Raw genomic sequence first — 13,833 nt, forward strand, 5'->3', positions numbered from 1 at the left:
CCACGCAGCGGGAACTTCCGAGTGGCAGTTGGGTCTTCGCGGTTTTTTCTCTAGCTTTGCTCGGGAGGCCTGATCCAAATTTAAATCAGATGTATTTTATGTTTAGAGTAAAATCTTATTAAAAGAAATTGCATCCACATAATTTGAGTGAGGGATGTTTTTGAGCCTTCGTGGTGTATATTTCAATTATTTTTACTTCAACATATATACATGATCCCACCAACGCTATTAATAAAGTAAGGTGCGTTTCGCTGATTTTAATTCGTTCACCCATGTTATTTTTCTTGACAATGTTTACTATCCGAGGTGGTACTATTTGTGTCTTCTATGCTGCGTTTAAATTTCTTGTACGTGACTTGAGTGGGCCTCGATTTGCTCAGTTGGGCCTGTGGCTGGCCTGCATCGATGCTAAAAATTGTCTGCTTCCTAGGTTGCGCAGCCAATCGAGCCTTGCTCTAATGAACCAACTATCACCAATTCATATACATCTGGGATTATCTATAGTATCAATCAGCCTCCTCAAGAGTCAAACAAAAGCACCTGGGAACGGTCGAGAGGCCGATAAGAAGCACATGTAAAGGCGGGACAGTGGTCGAATGTGGCGGCGCGGAGGAGAGCTAGCTGGCGGCGAAGGCCGAGGCCGGCCGTGCTCATCGGCAGTAGTCAGATGACGAGGCAGTGCTCATCGGCAGTAGTCAGGCAGCGACAGAGGTGGTCAGCCGAGGGCGCATGGGCTCGTGGCGCAGGTCGCCGACGCCTCCTAAGAGGAGGTGCCGCCGAGGCGAAGAGCTTCCTGGCCAGAGAGACGCCGGCGTTCGGGAGGTGCTAGCGGGGCGAAGAAACCGCCGGCCAGAGCGATGCCGCGGGCATAGGAAGTGAAGCCGCCACTCGGGACGACCGACCATTGTCGGGGAGGCGTTGGCGGGGGAAGAGCACGCACATGCCAGAGGGACGCCGTCGCTCGGGACGGCCAGCCAGAGGTCGGGGAGGTGCTGGCGGGGCGAAGAAACCGTCGGCCAGAGCGAAGCCGCGTGCATAGGTGGCGAAGCCGGGCCCTCGGGACGGCTTGCCAATTGTCGGGGAGGCGCTCGCGGGGGAAGAGCCCGCCGGCTAGAGCGGCGGCAGGGCCGCGAGGCTGAGGATCCGCGCTCGGGACGGCCGGCCGGAGGCCGGGGAGTCCGCTCGTGGGGCGAAGAACTCGCCGACCAGAGGAGTGTCGTGAGGCGCACGGTCTCTCATGCCCTGGTGGCTGTGTGGCGGCGCGTGAGGGAACATACCGATGGAGGTTTTTTTTTTGAGACAATACCGATGGAGGGGTGAAGAAGAGGGTGGGGATCGGGCTAGGTTTACAGTGGGGGCTAGCTGGGCCTGCTGGGCCGGTTCAAGGGTAGGGAGACTTGTGAAGATTATGTATTTATTTCTTACAATACTAGGTATATGCCTTGTCTAAAGAAAACTTGGTATAACATGCCAGTAATTTTTTCCCTACATGCGTTTTAGTCTGTGAAGTGGATTTTTTGAACATAAACACATTGTTTTGTTGCTTTGATGATTGATTTTCGTACATGTAAACAATCCTTTAGTTACTAACTGTTATAGTTCGTGCACAAGTAGAAGGTTTCACTTGGGTTCATCCTATTCTCTTAGTTGTTGCCTCCATTATTTACTATTGGGAAGCTTGAATTTAGTGTTCAAGGAAAAGGCAATATTGTACACATGTTTATTGGATAAACATATGACTACAAGTCAGAAGTTGTCATAGGTATGCCGCAGAAGATTTTGTTGCATCAAGAAAATAAACATCAAATTTGCACCAGATTAGTGAGTTTCTCCCACTATAATTGACCTCCTACGTTCTTGCACCAGATTTTTTAGCAGGATTTAGAATACGACGCAAGTTGGACAGTGTCGGACATCACTGACACCATCGATGAGGGAGAAAGGAATATAAGTAGCAATACATGTTGGGGGATTGTGTTGAAATAAATAGACGGAGACAAGTATATATGGGCAAGGAGGGATGAGTTGTGATACGTTTTCTTCTCGCGTTGCAACGCACGGGCATTTTTGCTAGTCTCACTTACTATACTACTAGATACATCACGGCCTTGCCTTCGGCGATCCTGCCAGTGGGTTGGACTAGCAAGCGGTTTTCCTTTTGCACTAGTTCAGCTCGCATGTTTCTTATGTACGCACTGATTGTTTTTCGATTCGGAACATAGTGCATTGCTTCTCGCCCGACTAAGCTAGGTGGACCATTCTAATCTGTAATTTTGTTTTTATTTTCCTTTTCATTATCACCTTTTCTTTTTATTCCATTCTAAGGTTCCTTTCTTCTTATTATATTTGTATTTTAGGTTTATAGTTTTTCATATACATATTGACTTTGTTTTAATAAACATCAAACATTTATAGTATATATGTTGAACACTGTTCAGATGCACATTTAATATTTTTCCAAAATGTCATGAACATTTAAAAAAAATATGTGAACATTACTCTGAATAGCACATACAATTTTTTATATATGTTATGAACATTTTTATAAAATCAAGTGAACCATTTTTAAAATTTTATGAATATTTCTTAAAATGTTATTAACATATTTTTAAACCTGTTCGATGGTATTTTTTACAAACTGCACAATTTGTTTTTTACATTTTCTTGAAGATGTTTTTAGGAAAAATTATGAACACATTTTTAATCTACCTTTCTCTTTTATTTTTTTATTTTTAAATACGCATTGAAAACTTTACAGAAACACTTCAAAGATTTTTCTAAATAAATGTTAAACATTTTTCAAATACAAGTCAAATATTTTCTAAGATGCATTGAAATTTTTGGAAAAACATGTTGAACATTCGTCAAATGCATGCTGAACATTATTCAAATACACTATGCACATTTTCTTAAAGAAACCTTGCACATTTTTACAACACCCATTCATCATTTTCCAAATACAGGCCGAACATTTTTTCCAAATACTTGGTGAACATTATTTTAAATACCCTGGTCATTACATGTTCAAAATTTGTAAATACACCATATTTTTTTTGAATGAATGATAATAATTGTTAAACATGTGATCAACATTTTAAAAAAAATACAAGTCCAACATTTTCTATAGATTGGTAAAAAAATAGTTTCCAAAATAATAGTACTTTTCCTAAACTATTTTCTAAAAGCAGTGTAAAAGCGAAAACATAAAACATAAAAAAAATTCAAAGGAGACGACTATCCTGCGAATCGCTAGAAGCGATAAATACATAGAAAGCATAATGTTGACTAGAGATTGGTTAGTTATCAGTTTCCCAATCCAATTTCACAAAAAAGTTACACAGTTTTAACAACCTATGATTTTGGTAAATATTGGCAAGAATGTTAGGCAGCAAACCGGTCAACATCGATCCACCCAAATCCCGCTCGCAAATTCTATTTGGCGCTTCACGCGCCAGTTACTTCATTACTCGTAACTGGCGCACACCCTCCACCCCTTCTATTGGCGAACTGGGCGGGAACATATATAGTTCGGCTTTTCAAAAGCCGCTCCGGTTTTGGGAAACTTACAAAAGCTTTCGAACCGGTTTTTTCTTTTATGTGTTTTTGGTTTTTTGGTTCACACATTTTTGCCTGGTTTTCCTTTTCCTTTTCATTTTATTTTTTTTCCTTTTTTCAAATGCATATTTTTTTTGCAAATTTGTGAACTTTTTCCCATAGTACAAATTATTGTTTTACAATTTTTGATACTTTTTTTGCATTTTTTAAATTCCCATTTTTTTTAACTTTTTTCAAATTTTAGAATTTTCCAATCTTGAACTTTTTATAAATTTACAAAGTTTTCCAAAATATTTGAACTTTAGAAAAATGAACTTTTATGAACTTTTTCAATTCAAGAATTTCTTTAAATTCATGAACATTTTTGGAATTCATGATTTGTTTTTTTGTATCCGTAAACTTTTGTTGCATGTTCTTGATTTTTTTTCTGAAATCTATGAACTTTTCCAATTCGCGATTTTTTTTCCGAACATGTCAATATTTTGGTCATGCCAATTCTTTGCTAGGGCTAGATGGGGTTCAACCAAATAGATCCGTGAGGCTGAAGACAATGTTGCTCTCTACTTTGGGCTTTCACTAATATAGGAATGTCCAGCTATGGCGGATGCTAAATATCCATCAGTGGCGGTCGAAGCCCACTCGCCACTGATATAGTTGGTACTGGCTGGCGCCCACCATGATATATTTTGTCAAGCCAAAAAGAAAAATGCATGTCATGGCAGCGTTTTTGGCTACCGTTGCAGCTATTTTCATTTTAACAGTAATATTGTTACCGTAGAGTTATGTGCAACACAATTTAAGAACGAACTTTCAATGTTTAACAATTTCACATAACATTAAAAAACCGCACACAACATATATGTTCAATGAAATGCTAGTACGGTAGAATTCACGTACAAAATTGGGATCAACACCAAGAAAAAGCTATGGTGACTGTGGGACATTGTACCACAGATAAATGTCGTCGGTATCATCTACTTCGCCTAGAAATAACATGCATGCCCTCCCAGCTTCCATCTTCACTCTTTGCAATCTGTATCCAATTAGAACCACTGAAATACGTTCGGTGTGCCTTGTTGGTGACCATAAGGGTCAAGCGTACGCCATTTTGAAGCAAGGCCATTTTCAGCTCAAGTGTGCCCTCCACCTCCATGGATAGGTTCACCCTATGCATGAAGTCTGCACTTCCCCAACAAGAGATACACTAAGCATAAATTGAATCAAAACAACATGCAGTCATTTTTGGGCGCAACTTTATAATTGTGAGCAATTCATCATCCATAACACAAGTTTAATTAAAATGTATCGTCCTCTTCTGAAAGTCCTGCTGAAAATCTATTTGGATGAATTTCATTGTAATGAGGGTGCACCTTGTAGCGGGCACCTAGCCTGTTGTCGCCACAGCATCGACATTCTTGGTTCATTGCCTACATTCATGTTTAGAAATGAAATAGAAATCACACAGTTCATGACATCATTTATACACTATAGTACAATCAGCATGGCAAAAATAAACATTAAAAAGTAGGGATCAAAGAAAAAATTCGGCACGACTTCTGCTAAAAAAATGAAAATATCTAGTGCCAGAAATGCGGCGAAACAAAAATTAATCAATGTTTTGCCGTAATTTCGACACTCATTTTGCAGCCCTGCAAATTTTGAGCACTCACTATGGATAAGAGACTAGTAGAATAGGATATCAGTTAATTACATATAAAAAACATCAATTAATATTTCAACAGCAAAAATATCAAATTAGTCTCATTAGCTAGATTCCTTAGAAATTTTTTCTATAGGCTTCCTCATATACATATGAATCTTTAAACATATGGTCCATATCATTGTTCAACTTATCGCGCATATCCAATGCATATAAGCTCCAATAGTCACAGAGTGACACAATGGTATTATCTTAAATGAACGCAAGTAATTTGGATAATAACCATAGAAACATATACTCCAGAATTTTCTATTAGTTACAACTAAGCAAGACAAACTACTTTCGACATTGTTGCGTTGTAAATCTAAATCAACACGAATTGGAGCAAACACGTATAAACACACTATAGAAAATTGAAGTGGCACAAGCTATTGTATAGAAGAATATGGCTTTATCTTCTATGCTGAGATTTAAATGAGTTTGGTTAACTAACAAAATATGTATAACTACTTTTGAGAAAAATACATAATCCATTTAGAAAACACATTATAGATATATATTAAACCGAACGCCAACCCTAGATTTTGCTATATAAAAAAATTGTAGTGATGTTGAGGAGGCTATTGAGGGAGAAACTTAATTACTTGGAGGTTGAAGCCGTTGAAGCGTGAGGAGGCGGAGGGAGCGGAATGGTGTCAGAGGAGTTAGCCGGCGGTGGCAGGGTGAGGCCTCCGCCGTCGGAGGAGGAGGCCATGACGGTAGGGCCAAGGAAGGCAGGCGCTATGGCGGACAAATGACGACCAAGCGATTTTGCGGGCAGGGGTGGGGGTGAATTTGGTTTGGAGATGTTCTGGCGGGATCTAAATTTTCTTCGAGTAGGCTGAGAAGTGGCGCAGCCCAACTCTCACCACAACTAAAGACCTGGCAGTTGCATGTATTTACTAAAGCATGTCAGTGAATGTGTTCTTCTACATAATTAACTGGTTTTTCCACATCATTTCAACTTCAAACTTTTCCTATGATTGCACACATCGTTGGAAGCCACATGCTCAAATTTGGCCACTTTTGAGTTGGTTTCCTATTTTCGAAGCATGAACTAATTTTCCGGCGACTAAGAAGGATAGAACCCTCTTCGGTTCCAAATAACGTGCAAACGAGTTCGGAAATGGATGAAATTTGGCATGATGTCTTCATAAGACCTTTGTAGGGTGTGGTAAAAAGTTGAGAGCGTTATGAAAAAAACTTGATGCACTTCGTGTACAAACTAAACACTACACGGTGAAGTATCGGTGTTTCAAATGGAAACCACCCACTTCCACACGCAACTCCATCTTTTACATCATTTCAACTTCAAACGTTCCATGATTAATACATACCATTGGGAATATCATGCTCAATTTTGACCATTTTAATTTTTTTTGAAGCATTAATGGATTTTGTGGCCCCTAAAAAGGGCAGAACGCTCTTCGGTTCCAAATAACATGCAAACGAGCTCAAAAATGGATGAAACTTAGCATGGTGTCTTCATAGGACCACCCCATAGGGTGTGGTAGAAATTTGAGAGTGTGACGACAAAAACTTGACACACTTTGTATACGAACTTAACACTCTCCGGTGAAGTATCAGTGTTTCAAACGAAAACCAACCACTTGCATACAAAACTCCATTTTTTACATCATTTCAACTTAAAACTTTTTTCATGTTTAATACACGTCACTGGAAGCCTAATGCTCAAATTTGGTCACTTTTTGAGTTGGTTTCCTACTTTTGTAGCATTAATTGGTTTTTGGCCACTAAAAAGGACAACGCTCTTCGGTTCCCATTGACATGCTAACAAGCTTGGAAATGAATGAAATTTTGCATGGGGTCACTTGAGAGCGTTACAGCAAAAACTTGATGTACTTCTTTTACGAGCTAAATACTCTCCGGCAAAATGTGAGTGTGTTGAACGCAACCACCCACTTCCACACATAACTCCTTTTATATATATCATTTCAACTTCAAACTTTTTCCATGATTAATACACACCAATAGAAGTACCATTATCAAATTTGACTATTCAGGGTTTAGTAAATATATTTTTTCTCATGGATTTTCTGACTTATTATATGTGTGGCGGGCGGTCTAGTATGCCCGCCACTGCTAACATTTGGAACTTTTGGAAAATTTTGGCACGGGCGGCCAAATATTCATGTGGCGGGCATGGTTTTCTGATCGCCACCAGTGCATAACACACCAGTGGCAGGCATGAGTTTGCTGCCCGCCACTGCTGCTTTTATCCCATGAGTAAATTTGTAAAATCTTACTAGTGGCAGGTAGTCATTTTAGCCCGCCATTGTTGTCCACATAGCAGTGGTAGGTGCCTGTCCATGCCCGCTACTAAATTTATCCCACCTGTAAGTCTTTTCCCAGTAGTATTTGATGAAGAAGCCCGCAACCTGTAGTCCATATGGCACATAGTAAAGAGCAGTGGTTGATTTTTGGCAATGAGAACGCATGAATGAAGCATCCATTCCAATATGCTTAGTCAAATGATCATATGCTATATGTATAGCTTCATTATTATGATAAAGAAGAGGTGTAGGATCCTTTCCTTCCATACCAATATCAGGTAATAAGAAATGAAGCCATGCTACTTTCAAAGTAGTGGTGGCAAGGGCTTGAAGTTCAGCCTCGTTAGGGTTTAGCAGTATATCTAATAGGACCAGAGGGGGTATCGGATCGCGATCACGATGTTAAACCGACTTGGTTTCTAAGTCGTATACTTATCGGACAAGAAATGATTAATTTGTCTACCAAAACATCAAAAAATAAAGTGGTAAAAGAAAGTTGCACCGATGCAAGGCAACAGACTGGATTTTGGCGGTCCATTCATGCGCATGTCGCCCGCCCCGCCCCAAGCCCGACTAGGCAAGGCGAGCGAGCGGGCGCGTGCGGTCTTCTATTTCTCTTCTTCGCACATCACTTAGTGTGATGTAGAGAACCCACTATATAAGGTGGCCTAATACTTCCTCCACTTGCGGTATGAGGCTAAACTTTTAGCACCAACACTTGCCATTTTTATATGGGCCACTTTGAGATTTCAGAAATTGTACATGGGTAAAAGACCCATTATATCTAACATATGTAAGTGTCGACAGGTCATGCGTAGCTTTGTTGATGTAGACCTCAAGCCATGGTCAGACTTGCCAGCAGCTTCCACAACAGCTGCAAGAACGCAACATTTTTATGGGATTTTATCATTTATGCCACCGGTTGTATCTCACTATTCAGTTTTGCCACTAGGAATTTCAACTACTCAAAAATGTCATCGCTACGTTAGGCGCATGCTCAAAACTGCCACTAGACACCTTTATTGTCAGCTCACATCTCGTTTGCCATGTAATAATGATCAAAATATCTATAGACCAACATGTCAGCTCTCCCTCTACCTCAATACAATAAAATTTGGGTCCCACTTGATCCCAATAGCGTTCTTATTTGCCTCTAAATTATTTGCTTGCTTACTCCTGACAAGTGGGGTTCACACTTATCATTGTGAGATAAAGAGAGCTGACGTGTGGGTATAGTGGTATGTTCGTCATATAACATGGTCAACGAGTTTAACCTGACGATAAAGATGTCTAATAGCATTTTTGAGCAAATATCTAATGAAACGACGACATTTTTTTAGATATCTAATGCCATTTTTAAATAGGCATCTCACAGAACGATGGCATTTTTGAGCAATTGTAACTTCTGATGGCAAACCTGAGTACTCGGACACAACCACTAGCATAAATGATAAAAACCCCTTTTATGTATAATGTCAACTAGGTTTTTGAAAACTCGGACTTCCATTAAAGCTTTGTTTCGAGAGGTCCAAAGTGACCATGCTAGGGCCTCGAATCTCATCCAAGCCAAGTGTCTATCATGTCCCAAAGTTCCTTGCACAATACGGAAATAATCTGAGAACCCCGATAGGTTCCACGAACACCCGGTGGCCTGTCGGATGGCACTCCGGGCTAAACGAGTGACAATGTAGCGGAAAAGGATGTGGCATGTTTTGTATTCCCCAGATCACACAAATTTACCATCCCAGGTCCTTTTTTTGCGAAATCACTGATACGTCTCCAACATATCTATAATTTTTTATTGTTTCATGCTATTATATTACCCATCTTGGATGTTTTATATGCTGTTTTATATGATTTTTGGGACTAACCTATTAACCTAGAGCCTAGTGCGAGTTTCTGTTTTTTCCTTGCTTTTGTGTTTTACAGAAAAGGAATATCAAACGGGGTCCAAACGAGCTGAAAATTCTCGATGATTTTTTATGGACCAGAAGAAGCCCCCGAAGCAAAAGAGTTGGGCCAGAAGAGTCCCGAGTCATCCATGAGGATGGAGGGCGCGCGCTACCCCCTGGTCGCGCCCCCCCTACCCCGTGGCTGACTCGGAGACCCCCCTTTGACGTGAAACCGACGCCAAAAATTCCTATAAACACAGAAACCCTCGAAAAGAAACCTAGATCGGGAGTTTCGCCGCCACAAGCCTCTGTAGCCACCAAAAACCAATCGGGACCCTGTTATGGCACCCTGTCGGAGGGGGATCCATCACCGGTGGCCATCTTCATCAACCCGGCGCTCTCCATGATGAGGATGGAGTAGTTCACCATCGGGGCTGAGGGTATGTACCAGTAGCTATGTGTTTGACCTCTCTCTCTCTCCTCCCTCTCTCTCTCTCTCTCTCGTGTTCTTTATATGGCACAATCTTGATGTATCGCGAGCTTTGCTATTATAGTTGGATCTTATGATGTTTCTCCCCCTCTACCTTCTTGTAATGGATTGAGTTTTCCCTTTGAAGTTATCTTATTGGATTGAGTCTTTAAGGATTTGAGAACACTTGATGTATGTCTTGCATGTGCTTATCTGTGGTGACAATGGGATATTCGCGTGATCTACTTGATGTATGTTTTGGTGATCAACTTGCGGGTTTCAGTGACCTTGTGAACTTATGCATAGGGGTTGGCACACATTTTCGTCTTGACTCTCCGGTAGAAACTTTGGGGCACTCTTTGAAGTTCTTTGTGTTGCTTTGAATTGATGAATCTGAGACTGTGTGATGCATATCGTTTAATCAAACCCGTGAATACTTGAGGTGACATTGGAGTATCTAGGTGACATTAGGGTTTTGGTTGATGTATGTCTTAAGGTGTTATTTTACTATGAACTCTAGGGTTGTTTGTGACACTTATAGGAATATCCCAATGGATTGATCGGAAAGAATAACATTGAGGTGGTTTCGTACCCTACAATAATCTCTTTGTTTGTTCTCCGCTATTAGTGACTTTGGAGTGACTCTTTGTTGCATGTTGATGGATTTTTATATGATCTAATTATGTTATCGTTGTTGAGAGAACATGCACTAGTGAAAGTATGAACCCTAGGCCTTGTTTCCTAGCATTGCAGTATCGTTTCCGCTCAATTTTACCACTTGCTACCTTGTCGTTTTTATATTTTCAGATTACAAAAACCTATATCTACCATCCATATTGCACTTGTATCACCATCTCTTCGCCGAACTAGTGCACCTATACAATTTACCGTTGTATTGGGTGTGTTGGGGGACAAAAGAGACTCTTTGTTATTTGGTTGCAGGGTTGTTTGAGACAGACCATCTTCATCCTATGCCTCCCACAGATTGATAAACCTTAGGTCATCCACTTGAGGGAAATTTTCTACTGTTCTACAAACCTTTGCACTTGGAGGCCCAACAACGTCTACAAGAAGAATGTTGCGTAGTAGACATCAAGCTCTTTTCTGGCGCCATTGACGGGGAGGTGAGTTCTTGAAGGTATATCTTTAGGTCTTGCAATTGAATCTTTTAGTTTCTTGTTCTACCACTAGTTTAGTTTGTAGAAGAAAACTACAAAAAAATGGAATTGAGGTTGCCTCATATGCTTCATATTTTTAATGTCTTTCATGAAAATGATGGAAAGGAAAATTATGCCCAAATGTTAGAAGACGAATGCATTAAAATGTTTGGCACTAAATGATGAGCATTATTGCAATGTTATTTGTATGAATTCCTTGAATATCCATGATGCTAATGATATGCAAAGCCACAATCTTGGGGATGCTATGTTTTATGAAGATGATATTTTTAGTCCCCCAAGTTTTGATGAGAAAATTTATTTTGATGATAGCATGCCTCCTATTTATGATGATTATATTGATGAAAGTGGGTTTGGAAGAGTGTCAACTTTAGGAAGTAATGATCCCACTATTTTGGAGGGTGTTGAATCTTATTGTGATAATTATGAAAGTGGATTTGGAGAGGTCATGACTTTATTTAGTGATGAATCCACTATTTCGGAAGAGGTTCCAATCGATTATGAGAATAAAGTTGCTATCTATGATGATTATTGTGATGACATGTATGCTATAAAAAATAATGATAACCATGAAACTTGTCATCTTGATTTTAATTTTCAATTGGATTATGCCTCACATGATCGTTATTTTGTTGAGTTTGCTCCCACTACTATTCATGAGAATAATTTTGCTTATGTGGAGAGTAGTAAAATTTCTGTGCTTGTGCATCATGAAAATAATGCTTTATGTGGTAGTTATATTGTTGAATTCATTCATGATGCTACTGAAAATTATTATGAGGGAGGAATATATGTTTGTAGGAATTGCAATAATATCAAGTTTCCTCTCTGTGTGTTGAAAATCTTGAAGTTTTGCTTATTTTACCTTCCTAAGCTAGTTGATTCTTATTCCCATAAATTGTTTTCTCATAAATCCCTATGCATAGGAAGTGGGTTAGACTTAAATGTGCTAGTCATATGCTTCATGATGTTCTCTTTATGTTTCAATTCTTATCTTTTATACGAGCATCATTAAAATCATCATGCCTAGCTAAAAAGGCATTAAAGAAAAGCGCTTATTGGGAGACAACCCAATATTTACCCCTACTGTTTTTGTGTGTTCACATGATTAAGATACTGTAGTAATCATGTTTTATAGCTTTTTTTTTCAATAAAGTGCCAAGTAAAGCCTTTAGGTTAGCTTGTGGTGATAGTTGTGTTGATCCTGCTGAAAATCAGAAACTTTTGCGCTCAGTAAATAATTTCCAGAATCTTATTGAAATGTGCTTTTGACCGGATTCTTTTTTATATGGATTGGTGCTCAAATTTATCAGGTGGAATTAATTTGTTCAGAATTTTTGGATTTAGAGAAGTAGGGAAAGTTTCCAGATTACTTCAGATTGTTCTGTTTGATTTGGTTTTCTATGTGTTGTTTGCTTATTTTGATGAATCTATGAGTAGTATCGGAGGGTATGAACAATGGAAAAGTTGGAATACAGTGGATATTACACCAATATAAATAAATAATGAGTTCACAATAGTACCAAAAGTGGTGATTTATTTTCTTATACTAACGAAGCTTATGAGATTTTCTATTGAGTTTTGTGTTGTGAAGTTTTCAAGTTTTGGGTGAAGTTTCGATGGACTATAGAATAAGGAGTGGAAAGAGCCTAAGCTTGGGGATGCCCAAGGCATCCAAGGTAATATTCAAGGACAACAAAGAGCCTAATCTTGGGGATGCCCCGGATGGCATCCCCTCTTTCGTCTTCGTTCATCGGTAACCTTACTTGGAGCTATATTTTTATTCACCACATGATATGTGTTTTGCGTGGAGCGTCATTTTGTTTTATTTTATTTTGCTTTATGTTTAAATAATTGAAGGAAATATGCCCTAGAGGCAATAATAAAGTAATTATTTATTTCCTCATATCATGATAAATGTTTATTATTCATGCTAGAATTGTATTAACTGGAAACATAGTACATTTGTGAATACATAGACAAACAGAGTATCACTAGTATGCCTCTACTTGACTAGCTCATTGAATCAAAGATGGTTAAGTTTCCTAACCATAGACATGAGTTGTTATTTGATTAACGGGATCACATCATTAGGAGAATGATGTGATTGACTTGACCCATTTCGTTAGCTTAGCACTTGATCGTTTAGTATGTTGCTCTTGCTTTCTTCATGACTTATACATGTTCCTATGACTATGAGATTATGTAACTCCCGCTTACGGAGGAACACTTTGTGTGCTACCAAACATCACAGCGTAACTGGATGATTATAAAGGTGCTCTACAGGTGTCTTCGAAGGTACTTGTTGAGTTGACGTATTTCGAGATTAGGATTTGTCATTCCGATTGTCGGAGAGATATCTCAGGGCCCTCTCGGTAATGCACATCATTATAAGCCTTGCAAGCAATGTAGCTAATGAGTTAGTTATAGGATGATGCATTACGTAACGAGTAAAGAGACTTGCCGGCAACGAGATTGAACTAGGTATTGAGATAGCGACGATCGAATCTTGGGCAAGTAACATACCGATGACAAAGGGAACAACATATGTTGTTATGCGGTTTGACCGATAAAGATCTTCGTAGAATATGTGGGAGCCAATATGAGCATCCAGGTTCCGCTATTGGTTATTGACCAGAGACATGTCTCGGTCATGTCTACATAGTTCTCGAACCCGTAGGGTACACACGCTTAAAGTTCGATGACGATTATATTATGAGTTTATGTGTTTTGATGTACCGAAGGT

This window comes from Triticum dicoccoides, chromosome 2B, assembly GCF_002162155.2.
Source record: "Triticum dicoccoides isolate Atlit2015 ecotype Zavitan chromosome 2B, WEW_v2.0, whole genome shotgun sequence".
NCBI classification, from domain to species: Eukaryota; Viridiplantae; Streptophyta; class Magnoliopsida; order Poales; family Poaceae; genus Triticum; species Triticum dicoccoides.